This window comes from Uloborus diversus, chromosome 4 (genome assembly GCF_026930045.1).
Source record: "Uloborus diversus isolate 005 chromosome 4, Udiv.v.3.1, whole genome shotgun sequence".
Classification (NCBI taxonomy): domain Eukaryota; kingdom Metazoa; phylum Arthropoda; class Arachnida; order Araneae; family Uloboridae; genus Uloborus; species Uloborus diversus.
In genome coordinates, this window is record NC_072734.1 from 106,224,065 (window position 1) to 106,246,204 (window position 22,140).

The 22,140-nt window shown below is 36.5% G+C and overlaps 1 long non-coding RNA gene across 1 annotated transcript in view; it reads left to right on the top strand.

Moving 5' to 3' along the window:
* LOC129220486 (uncharacterized) overlaps positions 1–22,140 on the top strand; it is a 78,352-nt gene that overhangs the window by 10,904 nt on the left and 45,308 nt on the right. The window contains exon 2 of the long non-coding RNA XR_008580473.1: positions 10,735–10,874. This is a non-coding gene — a long non-coding RNA (uncharacterized LOC129220486). The remainder of the gene's footprint in view (positions 1–10,734; positions 10,875–22,140) is intronic.

Genomic DNA, 22,140 nt, shown 5'->3' on the forward strand with positions numbered 1-22,140 from the left:
AACTTTGTGCCAAATTTCATGAAAATCGACCGAACGGTCTAAGCGCTATGCGCGTCACAGAGATTCTTACAGGCAGAGATCCAGGCAGAGAGAGATCCTGACAGACACAGAGAGATCTGGACAGAGAGACTTTCAGCTTAATTATTAGTAAAAATTAATTCATTTTAATTTCCAATTTAGAAACCAATACTAGATATTATGAAAAAGAATAGCAGATAGGTCAAAATCTTCAGAACGAAATTATTTGTTTCACTATGTATATCTGTTTACGAAACATTATTTAGCACAAGCAATAACTTTTAGTTTATGTATTCATTATTTAGATATCATTAAACCAATTGTTTTACTTAAACAAGCCATACTTGTTTAAGAAAATTATTGCCAATTGTTTAGTTTGTGACACCAAAATACTTCGGAGTTCATAATGGAAGTCTTGATTCATGAAGAGTTTCCTCAGGGAAAGTTATTGTGTACAAAATTCGCCAAACTCTTAAGAGAAACGCGAGTTAAGTTGTTGGACTTGCATCAATTTTTACTTATCTGCTTCAATATTCTCAAACCAAACCAAATTGTGTACTTTTTTTTTCTTTCTCTCTCTCTCTCTCTTTTTTTTCATTTCTCTTTCTGCCGCTAAAAGTTCCATGACTGAGTTGGTTCTCTCTCTTTTTTTTTGCCCACCCCGCCCCAAATTACAAGTCCCAATCACCGCCACTGACTTAGTCTACTCATGGATTTTTTCACAAAAATTTGTTTTCGGGATGAAAACATTTGGGATTCTGAAAGATATAGTAGCTTTAAAAAAATAATAATAATTTCGATGTTATAGATACTTTATGCAAAGACAAGGAAAATTACTATCGCTTACGGTAACTGTTACCTTTACAATGTATTGTTTCTTAAATATGCATTTGACTTCTAAAGAAACTAGTACTGGTACGTGCGGGTACCGCTAGTCTTTACTAATAATAAAGCTTTCCGTCTCTCTGAATATCTAGATATCTGTGACGCGCACAGCGCCTAAACTATTCGGCCGATTTTGATGAAATTTGACACAAAATTAGTTTGTAGCGTGGGGATGTGCACCTCGAAGAGCGATTTTTTTGAAAATTCGATTTTGTTCTTTTTCTATTCCAATTTTAAGAACATTTTACCCATCAAATTATCATAACGTGGAAGAGAAAATTACGAAATTATCATAACGTGGAACCGTAACATAGGTGAGCAAATAAACGTAGAAAAAATTAATCATCCATTATTTGTAAATATACAGGCGAACCGAATCGCCTTTTAATTTTCCACTACGGGCAAAGCCGTGTGAGTACCACTAGTTTTAAATAAAGCTCAAAAGTACTGTTATTTGTTATGCGAATACAAATCAAATTCAAACACAATCAAATCACATATACACATACTATCAAATTTAATTTTTTTTTTTTTTTTTTTTGTAAAAAGTGAATACAGTCGGGGCTTCCCGAAGTTAAATTTTTGGTAGGGCAGAAAGTTTCACTTTGACGAATGGAACTCCAAATTTTGCCGAATCATCAGACAAAATTTTCCGAATGATAATTTTTCCGAATTGGTTGACAAAATTTGCCGAATAAGGAAATTTTCAGGAGGTCACAGTAACATTCCGTGACCTCCCATCCAAGGACGGAAACAAGGAAGGGGTGATGGGGGCGATCACCCCTCCCTTGAGGGACCTCAAACCGATATTTTTTTTCGAATTAAGGTCCTAATACGAAAGTGTAGGCCATCTTTGATATGACGGTAAGGAAATAATCAGGTTCGAATATCCCTCTCGGAAACATTTTTGGAAGTTCCAAAAAGCGCAAATTTTAGACGACTTTCGATGATGTTGGGGGGAGGTGGTTTCGAAAAATTCTGCCGGAAATATAACGAAATTGAATTTTTAAAACGTAATTTTAGAATACCTCTATCAACAGAAAACTAGGCTAAATCTCTATTTTTCATCTGTTTTAAATGAAAATGATGTCTGTGGCACCCCCTTCCCAGCAGGTCTGAATCAGATACGTGAGGTCAAGTAAAAAAACAATCGCCTCTCCTTGAAGAATTTCTGGATCCGCCCTTGCTCCCATCAGAGCGCCCCTGACAAAACTAACGATTCAATGAGGTGGTTTCTTTCAGTCACTACTTTTAGTCATTGAAATGGATAGAATGAGCAAAAAAAAAAAAAAAAAAAAACACGGACCCAGAAAATACTTTCATTATCCCAACAGTTTTTTTTAATCAATTTTTTAAACTGTCCGATTTTTCAAACAAGGCGTGGTCTTTACGATGTCACAAATGATGCACTTCGCCGCATCTTTCTACCACGTTTCCACGTTATGATAATCAAGAATTAAAATTGCATTCTACGCTTGCTATCAACCATATCGTTGCCAATACACGTGAGTAAAGATGATAATTAAATATTTTGTTCTGTAAATGGCAACACAGAATGGCATTTCATCATTTGTGATGTCATCGCCAAGAAATGTAAACAATAAAAGCTCACCGATTTAAGTAATTTTTTAAAAATATTAAACTTAAACAAATTATTTAAAAAATGGTCAGATCCTATGTTTTTAAGCATGCTCTTCAGAAAAAAATATTTTTAAAATTTTGGAACCGACCCCATTAGAAGTCGAAGTGTTGTATATAGGTTAAAAAGTGCCGTGAAAAGAAATTCGACGCCATGAACTAAAGTTCATTATAGTCTGGTAATGTGCACTAGCAGTTAGAGATGTTCAAAATCGTTTTGCTATGGGGAAGATACCTCTACCAGCTTGTGCTCGAGCAATTCAAAGATTCCACTCACAGTCGTAAAAGTCCGTAATTACAGACAACGACTTGGGCAGACCCTCGGATGTTGCACTTTTATTCTTCCTGATTAAGTCGTACCAGCTCGAATGCGTTGCTTCGAATTATGGAGGAATATTGCCATCAGCTCGAACACTAATGCCATCCGAAATCAAACGCGGATATGCGTGCGCGGAAGTGATAATTGTGTGGGCCAGCGCTTTGTAATGTCTTATTTTATACGGTCTCGCTGTTTTTATTCACTTTTGCCGAGACATTTCATTGTGCATGGATTTGGGTGCCCGAGTACGGGGACACTTATTTGATTTCGTGATTCCAGTTGTTACCCCGGAGCGGGATTCGATGTTCGACAATGAAGAAGCTGACACAGACACAGCTGCAGATTCGGTGTTTATGCAATGTTGCCCGCAAAAGCGTACGCGTGGATAAATGAAGAGTGCGTGATGGTGAACATTTCGACACAAATTTCCGAAAATACATTTCGGCTTTCGTTGCGTTCTTAACATCATTTGGGTATTGGAACACAGATTAACTTCCTTTTTGCCAATTTCACTTTTAATCGCTCAACAACTGGATTTTTGCTACTTTCGTGTTTTATGCGTGCGAATAAGGCATCTTTTCTGAATTTTCTACCATTTTAAAATATTTTTTGGCGGATATTCTTCTAGTGTTTTGTTACTTACTGAGCTGTTGACGCAATTAGAGCGTTTTCGAACATTTTATTGGGACGTCAGTTCGGAAACTAATTGTTCTGAATTTGAATTTCTGATGTTTCGAAAAAAGGAGACATGAAAGAAAGGTTTGTCGTCGCAAGACACCAATGAATTACCTTATTATAATTTCTCCAATTTTCGTTGATTCAACACGCAAATAAAACTGATTCCCGGCTCAGTGGCAAGGTACAGCATGGACTGATAACAAGAAGCTTGACCTTGAACAAGTTCATTTATGTTTGGTGTTAAGGCGGGAGGGGGGGGGGGTAGGGAACTCAACTTAGCACAACGCTAATTCTCGTTATTGGTGAAGCAAACCGGCTTTCCTCAGCAGAAAATGGAGTAGTTTAAATCTTCACCATCAAAGTCACCTTATCAGAGTCGTTCTGTACTTACGTAGTCGGGAACTGGAAATGTTCGGGATTTAAATCAGTGCTTTGAATAAAGATGGGTGTGATCTTTATTCAAAGTGACTGTGACTTATTTCTTCACCTCTATTAAGGGACCCGATACATATAAATATTTTTTTAACTGTAATTCGCAATAAGAAGCCGCAATCGAGCAACCTTTATTAAAAGTCCTTCAGAAAGGCAGCTTTTTCCCAAAGTGACAAGAAAAAGTCTGACGAAATAAAACTTTGTGCGGAGCAGTGTACCAATAGCTCTTGAGCATTCAAACGAATTAGAAATAAGTCAATTTTGAGCTATTTAAAATCGTGTAGCTTTTAACAGTTCTTAATTCAGTTTCATGTCTGTTTAGTTCAGTTGGTGCAATGTTTTATTGGCTCGATATTTTAGCACTTAAATTTGTTGTAATTATTTTATTGATACATAATCTAAAATTCATTTCGTTCAGTTTCAGTTAAATTTCGATTGGAAAGTTCTGCTCTTTTAATAAGACGAATGAAATGATGCAGTTTTCTACACAGTTAACAATATTTTCTGTACAATGTCATTTCCATGGTTGCTTTTGGCTTCCTGCCAACCTGATGGCGATTTATTTAATTGCATTTTTATGTAACGCCTTGTTTTTTGGAGACGAGGAACTTAAGTAGTGATATTTTGTAATCTACATATTTATTATTTTCTTCCCAGCTGAAGAACTTTACAATGAGAAGAATAAATGAAAATCATAGGGTGCAAGGCCTGGTGAGTGGAGGATGCGAAAGAATTGCTCAACCTAGCTGTACGGAATTTTGACAAGTCGGAAAAACTGCACGTAGTTGGCGTGATGCGCATAATTTGCTTCCTGTGTATGGTCTCTTACTCTAAAAACAGTTTCTAATATTTTACGACAAAAATTACTGGCATCCAAGCTGCTAGTAATTATTACCGTAAAATCCTATTTAATTGTAAAATTTTACAGTAAAATAAATTTAAAAAAAACTGTGACCATTTGAGTTGAAAAAAAAATGAGAGACAAGATTCGGGGTTCGAATATACATTCTCTTTTCAGAAAATAGCTCAACTAACCACTATAAATACTGAATGGGGCTCGAAAAGAGTAAGGGAAAATGCGAAATAGATGCTTCACACCGTAAATCAAGCGGTACATCACTTGGTACTGCAATCGTTTACTGTTTCCAGTATAATTTGCAGTAAAGTTTTTTCATTTTAGTTCTCCATTTTACAGTAAAATTTGCCTTAAATATTTCCTGAATTTTTAAAAATGTACCATACTTTCCCAACCTCTCACACTCTCTCGTGTTCACTTATTATTCCCTTTGCAAAACTTTTTGGTTTGAAAAAATTCAAAAATGAAGATGTCAACACAGCACTAACTTGAGCTCTTCGCCTCCAAAGACCTCGGTCGCCGAGAGCCCCGAGTTAAGTCCAGCCCTTGACAGTTTTATCACGGGACCCCCCTCTCTAATAAAAGTTCTACTACTTTGAATGCGAAGCGTAACCCCTAATTTCTGACTGGTCTGGCATGACCTCTCGTCCGCCCTGCCAAAAACAAAGCGTTCTTCAAGAATTGAGTTTAAACAAATTAATACCATGCTGGGAAGAAGTGACTGGTGGGAATTACATCGTACTTTCAACATTGTTAAATGTATTAACTATTGTGTCATTTCTCTTCCGCTTCATAAACGGGCAGAACTTTTCGGTAAACCTTTTAAGAATCAGAATTTGAAACTTAAAAGAAGTAACAGGTAATACCATAAAGTCTGGTATTTAACATCAAAATAGTTTTGCAGTAGGAAGATTTAAAATTGGTCGCTTCCATATGGATTTGAAGAAGAGAAAAGAAAAACTTTATTCGATACGTTATTTAAAAAAAAAAAAAAAATACTTCGAGGTTTTTAGCAGAAAGTTACCACCCCTAAAGCAAGGCTAAGGCAGAACTAAACGCAATATATCAGACAGCCCGGTTCAACGGCGCCCACATAGGGGAGTAAGTGGGGGCTCAAGACCCCTTTAGAAATTCGAACTTTATTACTTTTAGTACTTTTTTCTTTGCAAAAATGTAAAAACAATTCTTCTCCAGCCATTAATGAGTGAGTTATTAAAAAAAAAAAAAAAAAAACTCTAATCTGTACTGAAATCAGATTCTATGAAGAAAATATCCTGCTAAATCATGGGGAAAATATCTGAGCCCCCCCCCCCCCCCTTAAAATTTTGCATATGGGCGCCCATGGCCCGGTTATCACATCCTGAGACTGCAGTTTCGATCTTATTGCTGCTCCTCGGTCAGGAATAGTAAATAACCGAGCTGGAGGCATCGGGTCCGGAGGTCATCTCATTGAAGCTGAGAGTGCCAATAAACTGGTAGATTGTAAGAAATTATATGCTCCACGTGGTTACATTGCGTAAAACTTGACAGGGATCCCAAGATTAATAACTCGGGATCTCCATAATTGCGCAATGGGGCTTTACGCGAATGCCTTCTGCGCAGATGCATGAGAGCGCCCGAGTTCATATGGCTATAGGCAGCTATGAAGGCATGACTGCCAAAAAAAATCTCCTGACCGAATAGCGGGATAAATTTATGGATATCTCTTGACCGCTATTCGGGATAAAGGGCAAATTGGCTGCCCATCATGTATACTGTTTCCGTATATAGAAAATAAATTAGTTTGTGTGTTGTGAATGAACGTAGTCTCTTCAATTCTCTCCCTTCTAAAAGTGATACATGAAAAATATGACAAAGAAGAAGGGGCGAAAATCCTCTTCATAGATAAAGTGAATTTATCTCACTAGCGAGCAAGGGCGGATCCAGAAAATATTCGAGGAGGAGGCCTTTGTATTTTACTCTTTACTTTTTGGAACTTCAATTTATAAAAATTTTCAAAGGGATGAACTGGAGCGCATTGCTTAACCTTCGAAAAATATCCAAGAGATACCCTTAAACCTGTCTCTAATATCATACAATTGAGGCTTTGGAACTTGAATCTAAAAAAAAAAATCCTGTAGAACGTTCTAGTCCCTATCCCACAGAAAAAGAGATGGGCTACGAATGCGTTTTCAAGACTTCAATTCTGGAAGAATTCCGTGGAAGAGTTCCCTTTCTCCTAACACCATTGAAGATTATGTTAAAATTGCATTTTTGGACCTTTAATACCGAAAACATACCTAAAGACAGTTCCTGTATCTCGGCTCAAGGAGGGGGCGATTACCGTCGCCCCTCCCTTGTATCCGTCCTGCCAGCGAGTGTAATCACCGGGCTATTGCGTTCATAAATGATGTCTAACTATGTTTCAAACAAATTTGACTCCCCCTCTTTGTCACTAAATGTCACACCTTACCGCCTCCCTCTCCTCGTCACATGTCATGTTGTTTTTCATAAATGTATCCTGAAAAAAATGTTTAATGTGACACTTCTTGTCACCCCGTCACTCCCCTTTGTCATAACTTCACGCACCCTCTCCATTCAAAGTGTGACACCGTTTGTGGACAGCTCCTTATAATAAATAGTTATTTTTCCAAATTTCCTCTTTAGGATGACATTATTCTGAATAATGTTTAAAAAACGTAATTCAGAGAAAGAAAAATCAGCAATAAAAATAAGCTTTACCCTCAGAATTATTTTCAACAACGAATATTATTTCAGAAAAACGAAAACTCCAGGGGAAGAAGTTTTACGACGTGTCAGATTCATAAACTTATTTATATACAGTGACGAGAAAAAACTTGATTCTTTGCTTTAAAATCCCAAGCTGAAACAAAACTTCTAGCAATTGCTTCAGCTGTTGGTGTTGTTAAAAATGTCTTCCAACTGCATTGAATTTTCGAGTGTCAAAAAACAGTATTAGAGAATCAGACGTCAGATATATCTTAAAGGTGTCATAAACATCCTGAGTTTAGTAATATTTATTTCTCACTCCGCATTTTTTTATCGTTTCGTTGAGAGTACCTAACAGATATTTTACTGTTCTTTTCCCTGATCCCATATTGTTTATGATGTGGAATATAATTCACGAAAGGAGTATAAATCGTACACTAACGAATTCAGCACTGTTTAGAACAAATTTGTAGTTAAAATTATACTAGTGGTTTGCTGCAAATAATCCATTTTTCTATGCTAAGAAGAAAGAAAAGTAGGATTTTAAATTTTATTACAAAATACATCCAGAATTTTATTATTATAAAATATCTTGCCATGATTCACCACGAAAGAGAGAACCCTGTGATTACCCTTGTAACTTTGCTGAATATTGCCGACTGCAACGTTCTTTAATGCAAATTTTCAAAAAATCTACTAGTGTTCCAGTGTTGGGCAAAAAAAAATCCTTTATAGGGTAAGGAAATGGAGATTTGCGAGAAGAAAAGGAGTTGTCACGCCAAAAAACTAACTTTGGAAAATAAAACTCAGCTCCATTCTAAAACCCTTATAATCTTCTCTAATTTCAGTAGCAGGAACCCCGCAACTCGACTCCACTCCACAGTTGTATCAGGGAGGGGCATGGCTTTTTTATAATCCTCTTGTGGTCGCAGAACCCTCCTTTTCTTCGTACTGATAAACTTTACGGTTAGTATAAGTGGCGCCGTGCACAAAAGGTTACTCGTCTTGAACATTACAAGCAAAATGCCAAAAGGTATGAGTAAAAATTTTTTCTCCATTGCATTTTCTTTGTTGTCAACTAACCTAACCCAAACTGCCTAAGTATTGGTGCATCAGAATGCGAAAAATGCAAAGTTTACATTAAAAAACCTTTTGCAATGCAAAAAAATGGAGCTTTACGATTAGAAGCACATTTCCAGAAACCTAAACTTTGGGAAAAAGCAATTCTACTCCACTCTAAAACCCTCGTAGTCGTAATCTTCTACGGCTTCACCAGCAGGAACCGTGCAACCCCACTCCACTTTGCAGGGGAATCAGGGGGCGTATTGGTCCCTGAACTAAAATTTTGAATAAATTTTAAACATTAAAACATAATTCATTTAAGAATGTTGATTAATTTTGAACTACCTTAGAAACAAAAGCTGTGCTGCTTATATGTCTTTATCTTTAGAATATGAATAAAACGTAAATTAAGTTAGCATATCTTTTTTATTTTTTCTGAAACCGCAAACAGATGACTTTTATCGAACATTAAGATTAAATAATGCATGACTGTGATGCTGAACTTGTTAAGCTAAAAAAGCAGTATTAGCTGTTTAACTAGTATGATTGGTTTTAATGATGATCACATAATTTTTTACCTGAAAAGCGCTGATTGAATTTTAATTCAATGAAAAGCTTAACGATTATCTACGAAACAAGATTGTTAATGAATTTCTTAAATATAGATTAGAAAAATGGTAATTAAAATTAATATGCGTCACAGGCACCGAATATCTAAATATTAATCAAAAAAAAATTAGCCATGATTTTAATTAATGTTTCTTCCTGAACATTCAATTTTGCGTATGAAAAGGAGCAGGCTGAATATTAATGAGTCAAAGGTACGTTTTTTTACGTATTTAGTGGGAGGGGATGGTGTTTTTTTTTCTAGTAATATAAAAGTCATATATAATTGTATCAGTGGCGTAACTGCGGGGGGGGGGGACGCTCCACCCCGGATGTCACCCATCTGGGGTGTAATACCACTGTGGTGTGGGGGTGACACCCATAATGTAATTGCAAGTTTTTGAGAAATATGGAGCTAAATTGAATTTTTAAAACTACAAAATCCCCGGAACCCCAATTTTTAGTTGTCTTTTGTACATCAGCCCACTTGAATGATCGTCATAGCGCAAATGTAGTGAAGCAAGAAAGAGACAATAAGACAGTTCAAATCATATGACCTACTTGTTTGGCACTGTACAGAAATAAAAAAAGCAAAAATATATAATTTTTTATGATTTTCTTCACGAATCCGTTTTTTACGAGCTCTCGGTTATAACGAACAAATATCGCGGTCTCTTCACGCTCGCTATAAGCGGGTTCGACTGCACTGCACACATTAAAATTAAGAGATGTATGAATGTTAAGAGAAATGTTCCAAGTTGGGTTCCAATCCCCCCGCAATAAAATTCAGTTATGCAAATGTGCAGTGTTACACACACTGCACATTTGTATAACTGAATTAAAACACAGAACATTTTCCTTAATGTGCAGTAAGCACATTAAGCAAAATGTTCATTTTCAAATGCTCGATATTGAAAGCTTTTCCTGCACGGCAACGTCTTATAAGTTTTGATTTTATTCTCGAGCTCAATCATTTAGAATCGCTTGGCTAAGCCTCGATTTTCTAAAAACAATTCTCACAGCTTTCTTAAGGCTCGTAGAAACTTCTAACAAATTTATTTTAATGTAGAAAATTTCAAGCTTTTGAATAATGACCTTAAAACTTAAAACTGTGCATAAAACATTTCTCCCCCATTTTTTCAAATTTTTGGGAAAATAAGGCTAAAATTAGAATGAAAATTCTATTTTGTTCTTTTTCCAAAGAAAAAAAAAACTCGCTTCAAGGTGCACACCCGGATGCTACAACTTAATTTTGTTGCCCTACTCTCGTAACAGAGAAACAAGACAAACTTTCTGCTTTACTATTAGTTACTATTAGTTGATATTTAACAGTAAAGGTCAACGACATTCATGTTACCTCTTATATTTTGAACCATGTTTTTTTGCAGGTTGCATGCATATACCTAAAGCAATGTAACATGTACGCGAATGATTGGATAATATTATTTTCTGTTTACATGTCTTTCTGTAATTTACATGTATACCTAACGCTGTTTAGCCTGTGCACTAATGAATGAATAATCTGTTACAGGAATTGTTCTGTTATGTTAATAAAGCGCAACTTGGCGGCTTGGTAGCGTAGTGGACAGGCGTCGGCCTCTTATGCCTTTGGTTCTAAACTTAACCTTCAACCCAAGTGCTCGAAAAGTTGGCAGCTTTTACAGGGTTTAGGTAAGCTATCAGTACAGTAAAACATAATTTATGCGTCTCCTAGATTATACGTCTTTTATATTTATATACCGTTTTCATAAAGTCCCGATTCATTCCCATTCATTTTAATGTAAGAATGCATCATAAGAATACATCATACAAATCGCTTATACGTCGTGAAATATCGGTTATGCGTCATTTCCCTCTCTGAAGTTTCGAAAGAATTTTTGCTTGTCTATATCTTTCTTGGTTTGTATCGAGAGAGGAATTCTCTTAAATACGGAAAGGCAAATAAAGGAGGAGGGGGAGCTTATTTCGTTTGTCACAAAACAATAGTGAAAGATTTCATGAACTTAATTGAATTTCTAATGAAACCCTCCTTCCTTAATTAAATTTCCACCATTAATGCGTAATGGTAATCAGTAGGACTCGACCGATGCATCGGCCTGGCCGATGCATCGGCGCCGATGGTTCAACAATTTAGCCATCGGCATCGGCATCGGCGGCCGATGCTAACTTGCAGGAAACATCGGCCCATCGGCCTTAAAAACATCGAAAAGCCGATGGAATTGGCCGATGTTTTCGAAAAAAAAAAAAAAAAGATCTTCGCTGTTTTACTTTTTAATGCAAAGTAAAGGGATTTATTGTTTTCATATAAAATTGTTTACTTAAACTTCAGTATGAATTTCGATTTTAGTCACCCATGAAAGAGTTTTTATATTGCATTCACGTACCAAACAAGTTAATTATTGCGTTGTTTCTTGCGGCTGGATGTGCGTATGTATCTCTCATAAGTCTAACTCAAAAATGGTAGGCTGTAGAAGGTTAAAATTTCGCATGTGGGGTGTGCGTACGTTCCAGTTGTGCACCTCCCTTTTTGTTTTCGATCGGGTGTTCTAAAAAGCCTATTTACTCTTTTTTTGTGGCTATTAATTACTTATTTCAATACAAAGCTCATATAGCGTCTCAGACTGACGATAATTTGGTGATACTCTGTATAACAAAAAAATCGACGCACGAAGAAGGAGTGGTCCGATTGAGACGAAAATTGGTGGATAGGAAGACAATGCACAAAATAGTAAATGATTAAATTCTTAGAACAATTGAATAATTTATGTCAGAGTTACAGTAAAAAGTTCAATGAGGTATTGACCCGCCTCTAGCCTAGATACAAGCTGAAGCACGACGTGGGAAACACCGATAACACTCCCGGAGATTGTCCTGCGGTATTTCCGGCCAAATTCGCTCCAATTGTCGGACGAGGTTATCAACATTCTATGCCAGATGCAATCGCCATTCCATCATATCCCAGACATGCTCGATGGGAGAGAGATCTGACGATCTGGCAGGCAACGGAAGAGTTTGACAAGCTTGCAGACAGTTCATAGGAACACATGCCGTATATTATCTGGCATATTATCCTGCTGAAAACCAGCTGAGGGTACTGCAAAAGGAGCGGCAACAAAACAGGTCTTAGGATGTCGTCGACGTACCACTGTGCAGTAAGTGTACCTCTAATTACGACCAAAGGGGTCCAGTTATCAAAGGAAATGGCACCCTAGAATATAATGCCTTGTTGAGGGCCAGTGTGGCGTGCAAAAATGAAACCAGGATCCCTCCTCTGCCCTGGGTGTCTCAGAACACGTCTTCGATGATCGTCATGACACAGTTGGAAGCGGGATTCGTCGCTAGAGACTATACATCCCCAGTCGGCACCATTCCAACCTGATCGAGCCATGCACCACTGTAATCTGGCTTGGCAGTGTGTAGGCGTCAGTGGCAGGTGGCGTAACAGTCGGCGCGAGCGTAGATTTCGTTGTCCCAACCGTCTGTAAATGGTCATGATGGACACTGGTGTTTGGGTTGAATGTCTGATGGTTCATAGAGATGAAGAAAGAGCTGTGACAGCGAATCGGACAATCACTCTGTCATCACGATCTGTTGTGACCCTAGGTCGACCGCCAGCATCCTGACGCTGAACTCTGACACCACCCATCCTTGCCAGCATCTTCGAATCGCCGTATCGCTTCGACTCAAATTACGAGCGATTCTCCGATTTGACCAACCGGCCTCATTCCATCCAATGATATGACCTCGTTTAAACTCGGGCCATGCGGCGAGGCATTTTTAAGTTGTTGAAAGGTAATCTGAATCGCAATCAAACCGAAAGTTTTAACAACTATTGCAACAAAAGTTTCAACAACTATATACAGTTGAACTGAATGCGCAGTTTAGGTGCGCTGGAGATCAAACTATTCATTCATTGGACACCAAATTTTAATCATTTGCACATCTGGTCAAAACAATCATGCATACAAAATTTGAAAGCAATCGGATGATTGCTTCTTCATGCGTCGATTTTTTTTTTTTTTTTTTTTTTTGTTATAGAGTGTATATTGCTGAAGTGGAGACCATGAAAACAAACATGAGATGGCGAAACCAGTTTTTGTGTCATTTTGTTAGTTTCCCGTTGAACCGACGCACAGTGGAGTATTTGACTGAAAATCCTGGCCAAAAGTCCAAAATTAAAAATTTACCCGATTTTTATGAAAATTTATTCCGTGATAGTTGACTAACTGGTGCATCGATCGGCACCTGTTTTGGAAACTTGAGTCACATACAATTGCTCATAGCCTCGGTGAAAGATGAGATTTCTATAAGAATTTTCGCTTTTTTGTTACGTTTCAGCTTAATTATTACGTTTCAATGTAGATTTTTTTTGTGGCTTTCTAAATGAATGGAATTGAACTAAACCAATTTTACGGTATAAAGAAATGTCAGGACTTAGTGCTAATTATAAATCAAAGTAAATATTTTTATTTTCTTTTTGTGAAAAAAAATAAAGAAAACTTGGTACATGAGATTTTTAAAGGCTTTTCGCCTTAATTTATGACTAGAGAAAGCTTTTTAGATGGGTGTCGGGCTTGGTCGGGCTGTTTTGAAAGTTGCATCGTATTTGGCAAAGTCTCTAGTGCTAATTTCAGCAAAAAAATCTTCCGCCTACAACTGCCCTTTTTTAAATGATTTTTTTTTTTAAAAAGTGCATAATCCGATCTTTTTGTGACAAGTCATGATTTTAAACTGAATTTACCTACAAAGATTTAATAAATTTGTAAAAAAGTTAGCATAAGTACTACTGAATGAAAAGATCGTCATATCTGAGCGCACAAACAACAATAAAATTTCAGACACGAGTTTCATGGTTACGAGAAACCGCTTCATCAATGTGTAAAGATGTAAGTTATGGAATGAGAATCATCCAATTAATTTCGAAACGCTTACCTTTATGCATCGCTAAAGAGATTCACTGCACCCCTAAAACATGTGTTTGCGTTCAGTTATGTTAATTTTCTCATGTATGTTAATGAGTTAATAAATTAAATTATTTTGTGATCTCGCTAAGAAAATTTGCTCTTCCTTAAAATTGAGATAGATTTTAGATAAAATAAATAAATATTTATATTTTTTCAGATCATTGCTGCAAATAATGTGCCGGGGGAGGGGGTCTTTTCCCCCTTATACGTAGCAAAAGGGGGGAAATCCCCCCCCCCACACACTTGCTAGCGTTAGGAGACAATTGTAATTGTCTCCTAACGTTCCAAAGCTAGCGAGCTATCCATATTTAAGACATTTTACCTACTCATTGTAAAATTAAAGATACATAAAATTTTAGTTCCAAGTTTGTTCGTACAATATTTAGCGGGACGCATCACGCGATGTAAAACTAAGGATCGACCCAAGGTACGAGTACAATATATACAATTCAAAAACAAAGAGCTTTTGAATATCCATTTTCGAGTGTTTTTACAGTTATAATATCCTAGTTCATTTATTTATTTATTTATTTATTTCCAATAGAAAAAAGGTTCTTTGTAACCCCAAAACCCTTGTCTTTAATTCTTTTTGTGCATGATTAACTCAGGGTTTTAACGTTTGAAACCAAACGAAAAGAATAAAATTGATTTTTTTTTTTTGGTTTCAAATTACTGTTTTGCACAGAATACTAGGATTTTTTAACCGCTTTTTGCTTTTTTTCCCCCTTGAACAGTGCACTTAATTACATATCTTCTCAAAGGAAAACAGCCATTCGCATCGAACATGTTTACTTATCACTTGTCTAAGCATTGTTGGCAAAGAGCCAACCGTGGCATCCATTTCGGATCGAGTGAAAATTATTGAAAATTTTTATTTCAACTCATTGAAAAAAAATTCATTATAAATCAGTGAAAGAACATAACTTCACCGTTTTCGCTGTAAATGAAGGTAAGGTATTTATATTATTTCCTTAAAAAGTTTCAAAGCCATAACATTATTAGAATATTGGATGCAAGAATTTTAGTTTACATTGATTGAATAATTGAAAAAAGTCGAAAAAGTGACCTCCCTTTATAAATTCTTAGAAATTCGGTTAATTACGTTAGAACTTCAAACAAACCATAATCTTGAAGAAAATTATTTTTTCTATCTAGTGATGCTTTGAGATTTTTTCTACGTTTACTAGGATCGTTTTTACGGTCGTATACATGCAAAAGTCTAAACCGTGGATAAAATATTAAATATTTCATTTTCTAATTCAAATTTTAAAAATCGAGTTTCAAATTGTAACATCAGACATTTCAGACAACTTGTATACCAAGTTTCGTGTCTATAAGTGGGATAGCTTCGCCGTACAGCGCACAAACGCACACAAGGGTGTCGCCTTCAGAAGAGTGAAAATTTCAAATTAGTTTTGGCCAGGATTTTCAGTCAAATACTCCACTGTGGCGACGGTAATTTTTAGAACACTTGCGTGCCCTCTCCTCCCCCTCCCTGTATTTCTGAAATTTAACTCTAGTTGCACTTCCGAGTTGTTTAAAACTACCACCATTCATAAAATTAGAGATTTTTTTTTTTTTTCAAACTTAATCTATTGCTTAGGAAGAATTTAGAGCATTAATGTAAGAAATTGATTAAAGACGTTTTGAATGGTGACATAAATTGGAAATAGAAGGGACTTTTGAATTTTTTCTTCAGAAGTGCTGAAGTCGACTCAGAAACTCTTCCGAGGCGTTGGTGGTACCGGTTCTGTATTAAACAAATGAGGCCCAAGTTACGAACGAAGTTTAATGTTCCAAAATCAGCGGGTGACCCCCCTTCCCTCGTCGTTTCAAACATTTCTTAAATATTTAGCGATTATTTATTTTGCTCAAGAAATGTCATTTTGTGTATTTCTCATCCTTGTTTCATCTTTATTTCGTAATGCGCCATCTTTTTTGCATCATTTATAGCGATCGATTTTTTTCTATTGTAAGTAACTATTCTCATGTATTTTTTTTTTTTTTTTTTATAAAATCAATGAACGAGTTATTTTCGTTTTCATCATATTTTTAATGATATGTTATAGGAACGTTTCAAGGATTTTCTATTAAGCATTTTTTTAAATTTCAGTAAATTATTTTTAAATTGAAACATTTAATTTGAACTTATTTGTAGTGCTTCATAAAAGATTTAAAACAATCAAATTGTTTAATATTAAGTGTGCAAACGTCTGGTCAAGTAGTATATGTATTCAGTTTTTATTAACTTGGAGTAAATATCGAGTTTGTTTATTGTAGCTGCGTTTTAAGAACCTCACTCTTCTCATGGCTTTTTTTTTTTTTCAGAAAAATTTGTCAGTTATAGCTTTTATGAAAAATGCAAATTTTTTTAATAGTATAAAAATATTCCTATTATGTATAAAGGAGTATAAAAATATTCCTAATATGACTTAATATTGTAATTTATCTGTTACCTTTTTTGTTTCATTTCATGACTAAAAAATGTCTACGTGCAATATTTCCACTTTAATTGCGTAATGTGTTGATGGTTTCATATTTTTATTCTTAATTTTTTTTGAATGATTAAACAACATAATTTAAAGTTTTTAAATTATGTACATTGTACATAATCCATACATTATTAGAATATTGATGAAATCTTAGTTATATGTTCAATAAAAAAAAAAAAACAAATCAGTTGGTTATTAAACAGTGTCTTTGTTTTTCTTCCTTTTTCTTTTGGCTGTTGTTCTTCCTCTATCATCATACAACAGTCAAAAAAGAGAAGCATAACTACATCCTATATAGATTATACGTAGTACGATACAAAATTTCGGGGACCAGCTGTATAAAACTTTACCCAGAATAGTTCATATTACCGAAGCACATCCACCTTCAAAGGGTCACCTTGAGGGACTATGTACTTCTGCCAGTGTTCATAAAACTTTTAGAAACACTCCTGGAAGCCTTGTTCGCAACCTACAATGATGCAGCTTTATCTTCTTCTGACGGACGAAAGCGGCGTCTATGCAAATGTTTTTTTGCTGGGAACAGGTAAGAGTCACACGGAGCTAAGTCCGACGAAACGTTATGTTATTTGTTTGTCATATCAGAGCACTGATCCATCAAACCGTGCATCCTCAACATGAAAGTCGCCCTCTTCCCCATGATGTAGTTAAAGCAGCAGCGCAAGAGGCCTTACAGGAGGTTGCGAAAAATGGCTGCCAGGAGTGCTTCTAAAAGCTATACGAACGTTGGCAGAAGTGTATAGTCGTTCAAGGTGATTATTTTGTAGATAGATGTGCTTTGGTAATGTGAACTATTCAGGGTAAGGTTTTATACTGCTTGTTCTCGAACTTTTAGATCATACTTCGTACGTATGAGTTTTCAACTCACTATTTCATAACGTTTCTGAGTGACGCAAGTTTACGCGTATGAAGACATCACAAGAGAACTTGCGATAATTAACTGAGGAGGTGTTCAAAATGGATATTTTGGTCATCCATATTTTCTTAGGTACATATGCGTGTACAGATGTGCCGAAAAAACTTGTGAAGTTTAAAATGGATGATCGTAAAATAGAAATTAGGTCGAAATTTGATTTTTTTTTTTTTGATTACAAGTCCTTATTCGTAGAAAGAAAGTAAAATGAAATGAATATATGATCCTTTAAATCCCTGACAATCTTATCAATTTATTTGGTTAGATTTTCTTTTTTTTTGCCATCGGCCAACAGCATCGGCCATCGGCCATCGGCAATCGGCCATTTGGAGGAAAACAATCGGCAATCGGCCATCGGCCATCTTTGAACAATCGGCCAACAATCGGCATCGGCCCATCGGCCAAAAAATGCCATCGGTCGAGCCCTAGTAATCAGCACCGTCAGTCAAAAGAATAAAATATATTTTTAGGCAGAAGCCTGTTGTATACATATTAGAAATGAGTTCGGGCTCATTTTTGAGAGCCCGGGCCCACCCGAGCCCGAACATTTGTGTACGAACGATGGAAAGAGCAGCACGGGTTTTGAACAACTTTATTGGAAAGACAAAACATCTACACTGAAGGTTACATCAATGTTGCTAGTTACGCGCGTGCGCACTGTTGCGTCGTTGCGCACTCTGGTGGTGGGTTGAATGAATTTAGGGCTGAACATGCCGCCCACCTTGAAATATTATTTCAACATATGCAAACAATATGGATTAAAAGTATGCTTTAATTAGTGTTTAAATAGGTAAGAGACATAATTTTGTGATGTTTCTCTTGAATACACCATCTGATGTTTTCACAGTGACTACCCTAACCATATTGTCACTGCCAGGGTGTAACTGAGTCACTCGGCACATTTTCCATTTAGTAGGAGGCAAATTGTCTTCTTTCAAAAGACACAGATCATTTATTTGAAGATTTTTTTTTTGGTAATAACCATTTTGGCCTCTGTTGTAATCTACATAAATATTCCTTATGCCATCGTTTCCAAAATTGTTGAACCATTTTCTGAATAATTTGCCACCTGGTTAAATGCGAAATGTTGGAGTCAATATAACTTGGTTCAGGAATACTTACTAATGGTCTACCAATAATGAAATGACCAGGCGTTAATGCTGACAGGTCATTGGGATCACTAGACAAAGCTGTTAATGGTCTAGAATTAAGACAAGCTTCAATTTGGGCTAAAAGTGTTTCAAATTCTTCATAGGTTAATTTTATATCCCCAACAACACGTTTTAAATGAAATTTTGTAGATTTTATGCCTGCCTCCCAGAGACCACCCATGTGTGGAGCTCCTGGAACATTTAAATGCCAATTAATACCCTTTTCAGATAAAAAATTATTAATATTTTCATTGTAACTCTTAGTCTTAGCGAGCTTTTCAAATTCCATGAGTTTACGTTTTGCGCCAATAAAGTTAGAACCACAATCACTATATATGTCACTGCATTTCCCTCTGCGAGAAATAAAACGTTTCAGAGCTGCAATGAACGCGTCTGCTGAAAGATCAGTAACTAACTCTAAGTGAATAGCTCTAGTGATAAAACAAACAAAAAGAGCAATGTATGTCTTGAATGTTTTAGAGCCTCGTCCTTTAGCTGCTTTGATTTGGAACTGGCCTGCATAATCTACACCACAACGAGAAAATGTAGGAGCAGGAGAAATGCGTGTGGGTGGCAAATCACTCATCATTTGATTGGTTACAGTTGCTCGAATTCTGCAACATTTAACACACTTTCTTATAAAATGCCTAATGATATTCTTAGCACCAATAATCCAGAACTGTTCTTGAATACATGATAGTAAAAGTTGTGTACCAGCATGCAATAGATTTAGATGATAGTGTTTAATAATGAGATCAGTTAAAATATGTTTCTTTGGAAGTAAGATGGGATGTTTTTGGCTGTATGCGACGTTTGCATGTCGCAAGCGGCCGCCCACCCTCAAAATTCCTGAAGCATCGAGATAAGGATTGAGAGCTAAAATTTTGCTTCTACAAGATAAAGTTTGATTTTTGTTAAGTGCATTGATCTCATTACTAAACTCTGAATTTTGTACAAGTTTAATTAAAACACACATAGCATTATTAATTTCTATTGTCTTTAAAAATCCAGAAATCTTATTACGTGAATTTTTACAGTTGTGAATGAATCTTAAGCAAAGAGCTACAACACGTTTAAGGGTAGAAAGGGATGAATAACGGTTAAACAAAGTATTAACTTCTGATGTATTATTGATTGCAGTTGTTGATTGTATCGTATGCAAACGTTCCTCTGGCACAGGCTCTGGGATTGGAGGTGTTGGTGCACTTACCTGTAGAGGCATAGGTTCATGTAAAAAACTTGGTCCTGTAAACCATGATGAACTCAGTAGCGCTGATGATGACATGCCACGGCTGGCGTGATCAGCTGGGTTTGATTCACTACTTACGAAGAACCACTGGGTCGGTGATGAGAGATTTTGGATTTTAGCCACCCTGTTGGCTACAAAGGTTTTCCACTTGCTTGAGTGAGATGCTAACCAAGAAAGAACAATATTAGAGTCTGTATAGAACTGCGTGTGTGCTATGTTGGTATTCAATGCTTTGCAGGTAAAATCCATTAATTTTGTGAGTAATAGAGCACCGCAAAGTTCCAACCTTGGAATGGAAACGGTTTTGAGTGGAGCTACTCTGGTTTTTGATATTACGAGCTGCACATTTGTTTTTTCATTCTCTTCAGTAGAACAGGAGTAAATAACTGCTGCGTACGCTTTTTCCGATGCATCACTGAAGCCGAATAATTTGAGTTCATTGCTATCACCAGTCGACAAAAATCTTGGAATTTTGACATATTTTACAGACATCATGTCTTCTGCAAGTTCTGTCCATTCGCGTGCGATGTCTGGCGGAACGTTTTCATCCCATTGCACTTGATATTTCCACATTTTTTGCATCATGATTTTAGATTTGATTGTGATGGGTGACAACCATCCAAGAGGGTCAAATGTTCTGGCGATGGTTGAAAGAAGTGTTCGTTTTGTCAAAGTACTTTCTAGAGGTGTGGTGTTTACTTTGAACCGGAATGTGTCTGATGCTGGATGCCACAGGACACCTAATGTTTTGACAGTCTCATCACTATCTATGTTCAACGCGGTCTTTGAAGAACGTAAATCTGAATCAATCGAATTTATGAGCTCTTCACTGTTGGATGCCCATTTTCGTAGAATGAAGCCTGCACTTGATAGCATGTGCATCAATTGTTTCTGCAATTCAATAGCTTCTGAGATTGACTTGGCTCCAGACATTAAATCGTCAACGTAGAAGTCCATGATGGCTGCTTTGGAGGCCATTGGAAATTGATCTGCTTCTTCCACTGCCAATTGTTGTAGACATCTAACAGCAAGGTACGGTGCTGAAGCTGTGCCGTATGCTATTCTTGTTAGACGAAAATCTTGAATTGGCTCCAACGATGAATTGCGCCAGACTATTCTCTGAGAGTCTGCGTCTTGTAGGATAATTTGTCTGTACATTTTTTCTATGTCTGCAGTCATCGCTATCTTGTAAGTTCGAAAGCGAAGAAGTAATGTAGGGAGATCACTTTGTAGCTGTGGTCCCACCATTAAATTGTCATTAAGAGATATACCGCTGGATGATTTTGCAGAACCATCAAAAACAACCCGAAATTTATCTCCGGTTTTATTGGGAACTGCGTGGTGAGGGAGATAAAAGCTGGAAGTTGCCGGAACATCAATTTCGTTGTCTGGAATTAGTTCCATATGTTTTAAGTCCTGATAATCTTGCATGAATTTGTGGTAATGTTTTGAGAGGGATTGATTTTTAACAAACCTACGTTCTATTTGTTGTAGCCTATGCACTGCTATGTCTCGAGATGATCCGAGTTCATTGATTGTTTCACGGAACGGTAGTTTCACCACAAATCTGCCAGTAGAATCACGGGAGAATGTTTGTTTAAAATGGTTCTCACATGCGGCTTCCTCTTCCGTATAAGGATTTGTTTCTGAAATTTCTTCCAATTTCCAGAACTTGTCTAGCTCATACTCAATGGCATTATACTCGAAACTTGCATGATTGGAAATTACAGTTTGTGATTTGGAATTTGACTTGCTTTCAGTTTTTCCTAGAATCAACCATCCGAAAATGGATTCTAGAGCGACTAATGATTGTCCTGGGACTTTTGTCTGTCCGCTAAGCATTATTTCATTAAATACATCTGCACCCAGCAGTATGTCTATAGGGCCCGGTTGATGGCAATTTTTGTCTGCCAGTTGTAAGTGTTTGAAATTACTTAAGACGGATGCATCCACTTGATATTGGGGAAGGTCACAAGTTATTTTAGGAATAATGAACGCTTCTGCTGTGATAGTAGCATTTTTGTAAATTAGTGATGTGATTTGTATTTGAACTGAACCTGTAACTTTGCCCACTTTCTGTGAACTCAAGCCATCTACGCTTATGTTTATTCGATTGCGTTTTAATCCCAGAAAATTTACACAACTTTCCC